Consider the following 8077-nt stretch of genomic DNA (forward strand, 5'->3'; position numbering starts at 1 on the left):
CGGCTGGAATCCTAAGGCCTTGCCAGACCCAGCAGTGAACCCGGACTCCCCCAGATAACTTGCCCTAAGCAGGAGCCTGGCAGGAAAGCTTTGTTCCAGCACTTGCTGGAAAGGACGAAGGTGTGGAATCACACCTGTGGTCAGGGCTGGACACAGGGAGCGACAGGCAGGGGTGACGGCCAGAGGCCACCTGCATGTCCACCAAGCAGTGAGCCCTGGGGTGAAGCTGCCAGTTAGGGTTCCCTGAAGCAACAGAACCAAGAGGCTATGTATGGATGTATAGAAGAGGTTTATTATAAGGAGCCGGGTCACGTGACTGAGGAGGCCAAGCAGGCCCATGATCTGCTGTCTGCAAGCTGGAGGCCCAGCTGGGTGGACCCTCAATCCAAGGACGAGAGTTTTAATTCAAGGAGAGAGACACACTGGGGAGAAGGCCCTGCAAAGACACAGGCAGAGATTGGAGTGACATGGCCGCAAGCCAGGAACCACCTGAAGCCTCCAGCAGCTGGACCAGACGAGCAAGGACCCTTTTCTAGAGTCGGACAAGTCTTTTTCTTCTCGATTCTTCTCGTCTCTTTCCTTTCCTTTCCTGATGCACCGGCGGCATATGGAAGTTCCTGGGCTAAGGATTAAATCCTAGCCGAAGCCGCAACCTACACCACAGCTGCACTAACACTAGATCCTTAACCCGCTGCATCAGGCCGGGGGGATCAAAACAGCACCACCACAGAGACACCTGGATCATTAAGCTGCTGCATCACAGCGGGAACTCCCCAGACATGTTGATTTGAGACATGGCTTCCAGAACTGTGGGAAAATACATTTCTGTTGTATTAAGGCCTAAATATGTGGCAATTTGTAATGGAGGCATTAGGAAATAACACATTCGTATCAAAACCATTTGGTAGGACATGGGAGTTCCCGTCATGGCTTAGCAGTAACCAGCCTGACTACTAACCATGAGGATGCGGGTTCGATCCCTGGCCTCGCTCAGTGGGTTAAGGATCTGGCATTGCCGTGAGCTGTGATGTAGGTCGCAGACATGGCTTGGATGCTGCATTGCTGTGGCTGTGGTGTAGACCGGCAGCCATAGCTCTGATTCAACCCATAGCCTGGGAATTTCCATATGCAGCACGTGTGGCTCTAAAAAGACAAAAGGAAAAAACTAACCATGGAGGACATTCCAGGGTGTGTCCTAAGTTCATGCTCTGCTAACCCTGACGCACAGCCATCCCTGCTGCTCTTACCACACCTGTAATTCTAGAAGTAGGGTCTCCAGACAGTATTTTAAAATCCCACAAGCCACAGGAATCCCAAACCAGAGCACTCAGCTTGGAATGTCCCTCTAGGACTTTGGGGCATCCTATTGCACCAAGAACAATGAGATTTTTATGAACTCGGGCGAGGTGGGGTTTTGCACAGACTTACCCGTTAGCAAGAAGAGCAAGGCTGTGACCCAGAGCAGAATTTGCTCAGGGTCAAAGGCTTACTAAAAAAAAAATTTGGTATTATGCAACTTTCACTCCCATTTCTTAAACCCATTCTTATCATCTGAGATGACTCTTTGCCACACAGCCAGAGATGGCTTGTTCAAGACCTCCTCCTGTCCTCACTGCTGGCCTGGGACTTGAAATGTGCCCAAGGCACTAAGGCCAGGTCACAGTGTCCCCTCTGCACATAGGACCTCACATCCCCTAACAGCTTTTGAATGGGCGGTGGTGGTTGCCCCAGGAGTTAAGAGCTGGGTGTTGGCTCATCTCAATACCATACCTTTTCCAAATCTTACCCAGAGCTCTTGTTACATGTTAGCCATGCAAAATTGCTAAGCCACTGGCATACCTCTACTCTCCTGGTCTATTCGTGGTGTCTGCTCTGCTGAATTATGTATATATATCCTCAGCCAGACATCATCCCCTCAAGAGCTCTGTTTTCTAAGCCTTCACTCTTTCATGTTAATCTCCAGTCTGTCGATCTAAGTATAACATATTTTACAAGCATAATCATCGCAGAAATTATCCAGCTTTGGTTCTGATTAAAAGCATAAATAACTTTTTTGCATAATCATGACAGTAAGTTAAATGAAAAAACGACTGGCCACTAAATTGTCAAAGGACTTGTGTGCTCAGCACATAAACCACAGTGACAAAGAATCTCCTCTAAGGTATAGATTTTGTCCCAGCTGTGTAATGATTGCTGGGGTTTAAATTCCATATTTTCCCAAAAAGCATATGAATTCTCATTCCTTGAGAGGGCGAATTAACACTTCGCAAAGCTCAGTACTATTTATGGATGTTAAATTGGGGACAGGAATTTTTTTTTTTTTATGCTAACAAGTATTAAGGAACCACTCCCTGGCAGGCATTTTTACATATGGCACGGTAATTAATTTTAGAAATTCATTTTTCCTTCTAATAACTTTTGGGTGCAGCTCCCTGGCCTCACTTTTTTCTTTTCTTTTCTCCGCAATGGGGTCTTTTTTCAGGGGATCCCTCTGGGTAGAAACAGTGGTTTCTCCACGGATTTTCCAGAACCTCTCCGGGAGTGCTGGGCTTGTAAGACTCACAGGTGATCAATTTCTGCTGCGGATGCTCTACAGAGCCCCGGGCAAGCTCCTTGGTCTAGAGGAAGATGCCGCTCTGCAAGGGCCCCATAGTCATGTCCTGGGAGGCCCCGGCATGTGTGCCCAGGTGTGTGCCTGTGATACGGTTCATGCAACTCTGTGTGTTGATGGAGATGTTCGGAGTGGAGAGAGCCTTAAACACCTGGAGAGGAATAATATTATAATTTTAAAGGTTTTTTCTCCCTCATCAGCAAGACTGATGAACCAGAGGCTCGACCCCTTGGACATCTGGAAATTCAAGCAGGGGATGGACGTTCTCTTGCGAAACTGACGGTGGCCCGCCTCCTTGGGGGAGAGCAGGAGAGGTGGGGAATTTCCTGGGGCAGAGGAGGGGAGAGACGGCGAAGCCTTGGCCTTCAGAACCGAAAATCCGAGCAGAGCAGAATCTCCAGGACAAAGCAGAGCATCCCGCATCTGCTCCCCACCCAGCCCAAGGCAAACTGGTGAAAGTCCCTTGCTTGTTTTTTAATTTAGTGCGTACCTTTTCCACTTGTTATCAATAATACACTATATGAATTAAAAACTCAGAAAGCAGGGGAGGCCTTGCAGAGAGCAGTGTCCTTGGCCCCGGCTTCCCCAACCCCCGCCCTTCCGTTGTTTCCTCTTCTGGTGCTTCCACCATAACTCTGTGTCATTACTCAACCTGTCAGTGTAGGAATTATATACTGATTTTCTGTTTGACGGGTGAGGGCTTAGCTTAATTACACTCCACCACTGCTCCCAACAAGCACCTCACTATTTGTCGTCTTCTTGTTGGTTTCTTTGTAACTTTGAGCGATGACTCCATCTGGTATAAACCACACATCCCGACTCTCAGGTGTATAGGCTGCTAGCCCCCTACCCAGTGAATCTTCACCCGGAAGGCTGGTTCTGAACGTACCTTCCTAAAACATGAAAGCGTGTTACTGCATAGCCAGTGTGCCTTGATTTCCTTTCTTTTCTTATACTGTTGATTGTTTTCCTTGAGTTTCTAACATCTTTTCAGGATGCGCCTTTTTCACACACACCCCCACCTCTCTTCTCCTGTATCTGTTCTATTCAGTCAAGTCCCCCTTCCCCTTGAAATGATCTCTAGGGGCTCCCCATCCTCACATTTCTAGCCTGGGTCTGCTTTTCCCGGCCATGCCATTGTCCTCTCCTGCTGGGTGGGACTCGCTCTCTCCTGGACCCCCATTCCTTTTCTTGCCTTGCTTGAGTACACACTTAAGTGACTGTCTTTTTTTTTTTCCTTTTTCGGCTGCACCTGTGGCATATGGAAGTTCCCAGGCCAGAGATCAAATAGGTCTCTGGATCCTCAACCCACTGCGTGCAGGCCGAGATCGAACCTGCACCTCCACGGAGACAAGCCAATTCATTAGCCCACTGCACCACAGCGGGAACTCCTTAAGTGACGTTCCATGAAGCCAGGTAGGCTTACTTGCTAGTATGGATCTCAAAGGTGGGACCATCTTAGTCGTCACTTAGTTTAAATTCTAACTTAGAGATGAAGAAACGAAAGCCCAGGGAACATTTTAAAGTTCAGAGAGCAAGGTCATACCACCCGCTGGAGGAAGGCACAAGAAGAAGGGCCCCAAGGTTGGCATGAGAAGACTTGGGTTTGGCTCCAGGTTGGCTAGTGTCGCCTGGCCCACCAATTGCCTGGGATGTGTTTCTGATTAGTTAATACGTGAACCTGAGTCCTGGCAGCAGAAGCATGGGGTGTTCTAGATCCCAGCAGACCCTGTATGATACCAGAATTATCTGAGACGTGTAAGATTAGTGTTCCCAAAGGGCAGGGAAGTCACCCTGTCATATTGCCTTGAATCCACTCTATGATTGTCTGAATGCGTAGGGGAATTTGGGGAAGCCAAATTGTTCTCCAAGATTCCTCCTGGAGCTCTTAGAAGCAATCGAGAAGGATCTGGAGAAGGAGCAGAGACTTGAAGACTCATCACGTTTCAAGATTTGCATCCTGATGCCCTCACCGTGCAGGTGAAGGACAGAACATCCAAGTGAGCTGACCGAGTTCGCACAGCTCGCTGAACCCGAGAGGCCAGAAGCGCTGTGGCCTGGCCCTTCTGTGGGCTTCCAGCCATGAGAATACAGCCATGTGGATAACACTCACTCACACCCTTGGCAAGACTGCTCCTTCCAGAGACACGTGGACCATTAAAAAGGAAAAAAATGGTGCAGAACCATGAGCCGCCAGGGTCATCTTTGGCTAATTAACATTATATAGGAGGAGTTCCCAACGTGGCACAGTAGGTTAAGAACCTGCCCGCATCGGCTTGGGTCACTGCAAAGGCGAGGGTTCAATCCCTGACGGGTGCAAGTGGGTTAAAGGATCTGGTGTTGCTACAGCTATGGCTCAGGTCGAAGCTACAGCTCAGATTCACCCCTTGGCCCGGGGAACTTCCATATGCTGCAAGTGCAGCCTTAAAAAAAAAAAAAAAAAAAAAGGAATTATATAGAAGACATGTGGCTAGATCCTAATTGATGATTTTTAGAATTATTTAGCATTTCTTTAGTATATAGTAGCATTCAGTACTATTGAGTACATAGTACATGGGCGTTTGTTCCATTAATAACTTTAAACTCTTGTTAATTTCTTTTTTTTTTTGTCTTTTTGCCATTTCTTGGGCCACTCCCGTGGCATATGGAGGTTCCCAGACTAGGAGTCTGATCGGAGCTGTAGCCACCGGCCTACGCCAGAGCCACAGCAACGCGGGATCCGAGCCGCGTTTGCAACCTACACCACAGCTCTTGGCAACACCGGATCCTTAACCCACTGAGCAAGGCCAGGGAATCGAACCCGCAACCTCATGGTTCCTAGTCGGATTCATTAACCACTGCGCCACGCCGGGAACCCCCGAACTCTTATTTTCTAAACAAATCAAACGGCGCACAGGTAAGCTCCTCTTTCCAGCCACCTGGACCCTTCCCACTGTCCGGATTTGGCATAAATGGTTTCAGAGCAGGACTGAATTAGCTTTAAGTGATAATAAAGGCCACCGGTGATGCTGGGTCTTCTGAATGTCCTGTCCGATCTACTTCTGCACAGCATTCCTAGGAATGCTGGGAAGTAACTGAGTATCAAACTCTGAGAGGAACATCTCAGGATATAAGTAAAGGAGGGCGTTGCCATCGAAGCCCAGCAGTAATGAATCAGACTAGTTTCCTTGAGGATGCGGTTCGATCCCTGGCCTTGCTCAGTGGGTTAAGGATCCAGAGTTGCCATGAGCTGTGGTGTAGGTTGCAGATGAGGCTCGGATCCCGCCTTGCTGTGGCTGTGGTGTAGGCCTGCACCTGCAGCTCCAATTTGAGCCCTAGCCTGGGAACTTCCATAAACTGCAGGTATGGCCCTAAAAAGACCCCCCAAAAAAAGAGAAGAGAAGAAAAGGAGCTTTGAGAATAACTGGGTTAGGGGCTGGGGCGGGGGCCCAAACCATCTGAGGGGTGCATTTCTGAGGCCAACAGGGGCCCACTTCTCCCTGGACAAATGACCATGTCACCATGGCCATCCTGGGAAGGGCAGCACTTGCCCTACCCTCACGGGTGGCAGCCTCAGTGGGTCACTTGCCTTCCCCTGGGCTTCAGCTCACTCATTTGTGAAGTGAGCTTGAAGTGAGTATGCCGTAGGTGTGGCTGTAAAAAGGGGGGAAAAAAAAAAGAAGAAGAAGAAAAGCATTTGTGTCAACTTCAGTCTTTATATAGCCCGGGGTCCTATTTTACCTTTTTTTGTTTGTTTGTTTTTTGCTTTGTGTCCTTTTAGGGCTGCAACTGTGGCATATGGAGGTTCCCAGGCTAGGGGTCGAATCAGAGCTGTTGCTACTGGTCTACACCACAGTCACAGCAACGCCAGATCCGAGCCACGTCTGCGACGTACACCACAGCTCATAGCAACACCAAGCCTTAACCCACTGGGCAAGGCCAGGGATCAAACCCGCAACCTCCTGGTTCCTAGCCTGATTTGTTTCCCCTGCGCCACGCCGGGAACTCCCCTTATCTTTGAATTATGATGTTGATATCGAATTGCAAACACCAGAAGTGTGAATAGGCATGTCCAGCTACATGACACGGGTGGGTAATCTTGTTTCAATAAGTTCAGTTAAAAGCCTCCAGCACAATCCGGGGACCCTCCTACCTGCGCTTTGAAAGTGACATGGTGACTTTGTGACGCAAGCACAGGTGAGCAGGGGTCTTGGTAATCAGCCCGATTCCTCCTTGACCGAGTCTGGTCGATACCCGGCCCCTCCATGGTCCTCAGGATCGACTCTGTGACGGCTGCATTACAGGAACACAGCAGCATAACTCATGACAACACCGGCTTCCCGGGGCTGGCATCGTCCCTGCAGGGCACTTAGCGGTGGTCCCCTCCGCTCCTCAGTAAAGACCCTTCCAAAGAGGCAGTCTGGCCTCTGGCTTCCTACCCCCTCTCAATTCCAGAGCCCCCAGGAATGCCCTTTCCAAGCCAGAAGCTTCCCAGGAAAAGTACAGATTAAACCAGAGCCAGCAGTTAAACTGCGCTTCAGGCAGTGACCCGATTCCACTCCACAACCAAGGCCAAGGTCAGGCAGGAGCCAGTGCTGAGAACAGAGAGCCCTGGGCCCCGTTCTTTCTCTGCCTCTTAGAACTCTCCCCACCTTAATTTCCTTCTGTGCTCACAGGGTCCTGTTTCCAGGAAGGACCTAGAGTCTCATGCGAAAGGAGTATTTATTTTGATATCAGCCCAGAAAACTCTGGGGAACGAGCCAGTGGTCACAAGGGAGAAAGGGGTGTGTTTTCAGGGAAAGGAATGAACACAATTCCAAGCACAGCTTTGCTGAGCCCTGGTGCACGGACAGGACGGTGGGTCGGCCGGGCCGGGGGCGCCCTGCGACCCCTGACCTCAGCACCTTGGGGCCGGGGCCAGGACAGAGCCATGACATGGGGGGCAGGGGCAGAGGGACACGTCAGCTCCCCGATGAGGTGGGACCAGGGAGTAAGAAGGGATCCTGGAAAGGGAGGAAGGGGCCCCCAGGACCTGTGACCTCAGATACTTGGCAGATCTTACCGAGAGGTTGGTTTCGCCGCCCCCATCCGGTGGCCCCCGGGAAGATTTCACCCGGTCATGTTGAGGTGGGAGGTAGCTGGGCCCCTGGGCTGAGGACAGTGGGGACTTGTCTGGCTGAGTCATCGGGCCTTGTTTCTCGCCGACACGTCAGGGAGAAAGTTAACGGCAGGAGCTGAGCTCTGCTGGATAAAAAGATAAGACGACCCCGTCCATCTCTCCTGGGGGCCAGGAAAGCTCCCCAACTACACATGCGCAGTAAGACTCCTCCTGGAGGTCAGAAAGGGAGAGGGTGCCAGGCCATAATGAGTCCTGATGCTGTCCCAGAACCCTTGGCTCTGGGATCCATCGTGGCCGAAAGATGCTCACACCTGTTGGAGAGGGTCCTGTGTCCAGTCAGATGTGAGAAATAAAACAAGATAATGGGC

General features: G+C 50.3%; 1 long non-coding RNA gene across 2 annotated transcripts; it reads right to left on the reverse strand.

Annotated features, from left to right (window-relative positions):
* Positions 1-270: 270 nt before the first annotated feature.
* LOC125111550 (uncharacterized) lies at positions 271-7304 on the reverse strand. 2 transcript variants are annotated; one of them, XR_007130886.1, is made up of 3 exons: positions 7243-7304; positions 6744-6883; positions 271-436 (listed from the first exon to the last, which is right to left on the reverse strand). It is a non-coding gene; the product is annotated as an uncharacterized LOC125111550 (long non-coding RNA). The 2 variants fall into 2 exon arrangements; XR_007130885.1 differs by having other exon boundaries at positions 6744-7292.
* Positions 7305-8077: the final 773 nt, after the last annotated feature.

This window comes from Phacochoerus africanus, chromosome 1, assembly GCF_016906955.1.
Source record: "Phacochoerus africanus isolate WHEZ1 chromosome 1, ROS_Pafr_v1, whole genome shotgun sequence".
Lineage (NCBI taxonomy): Eukaryota > Metazoa > Chordata > Mammalia > Artiodactyla > Suidae > Phacochoerus > Phacochoerus africanus.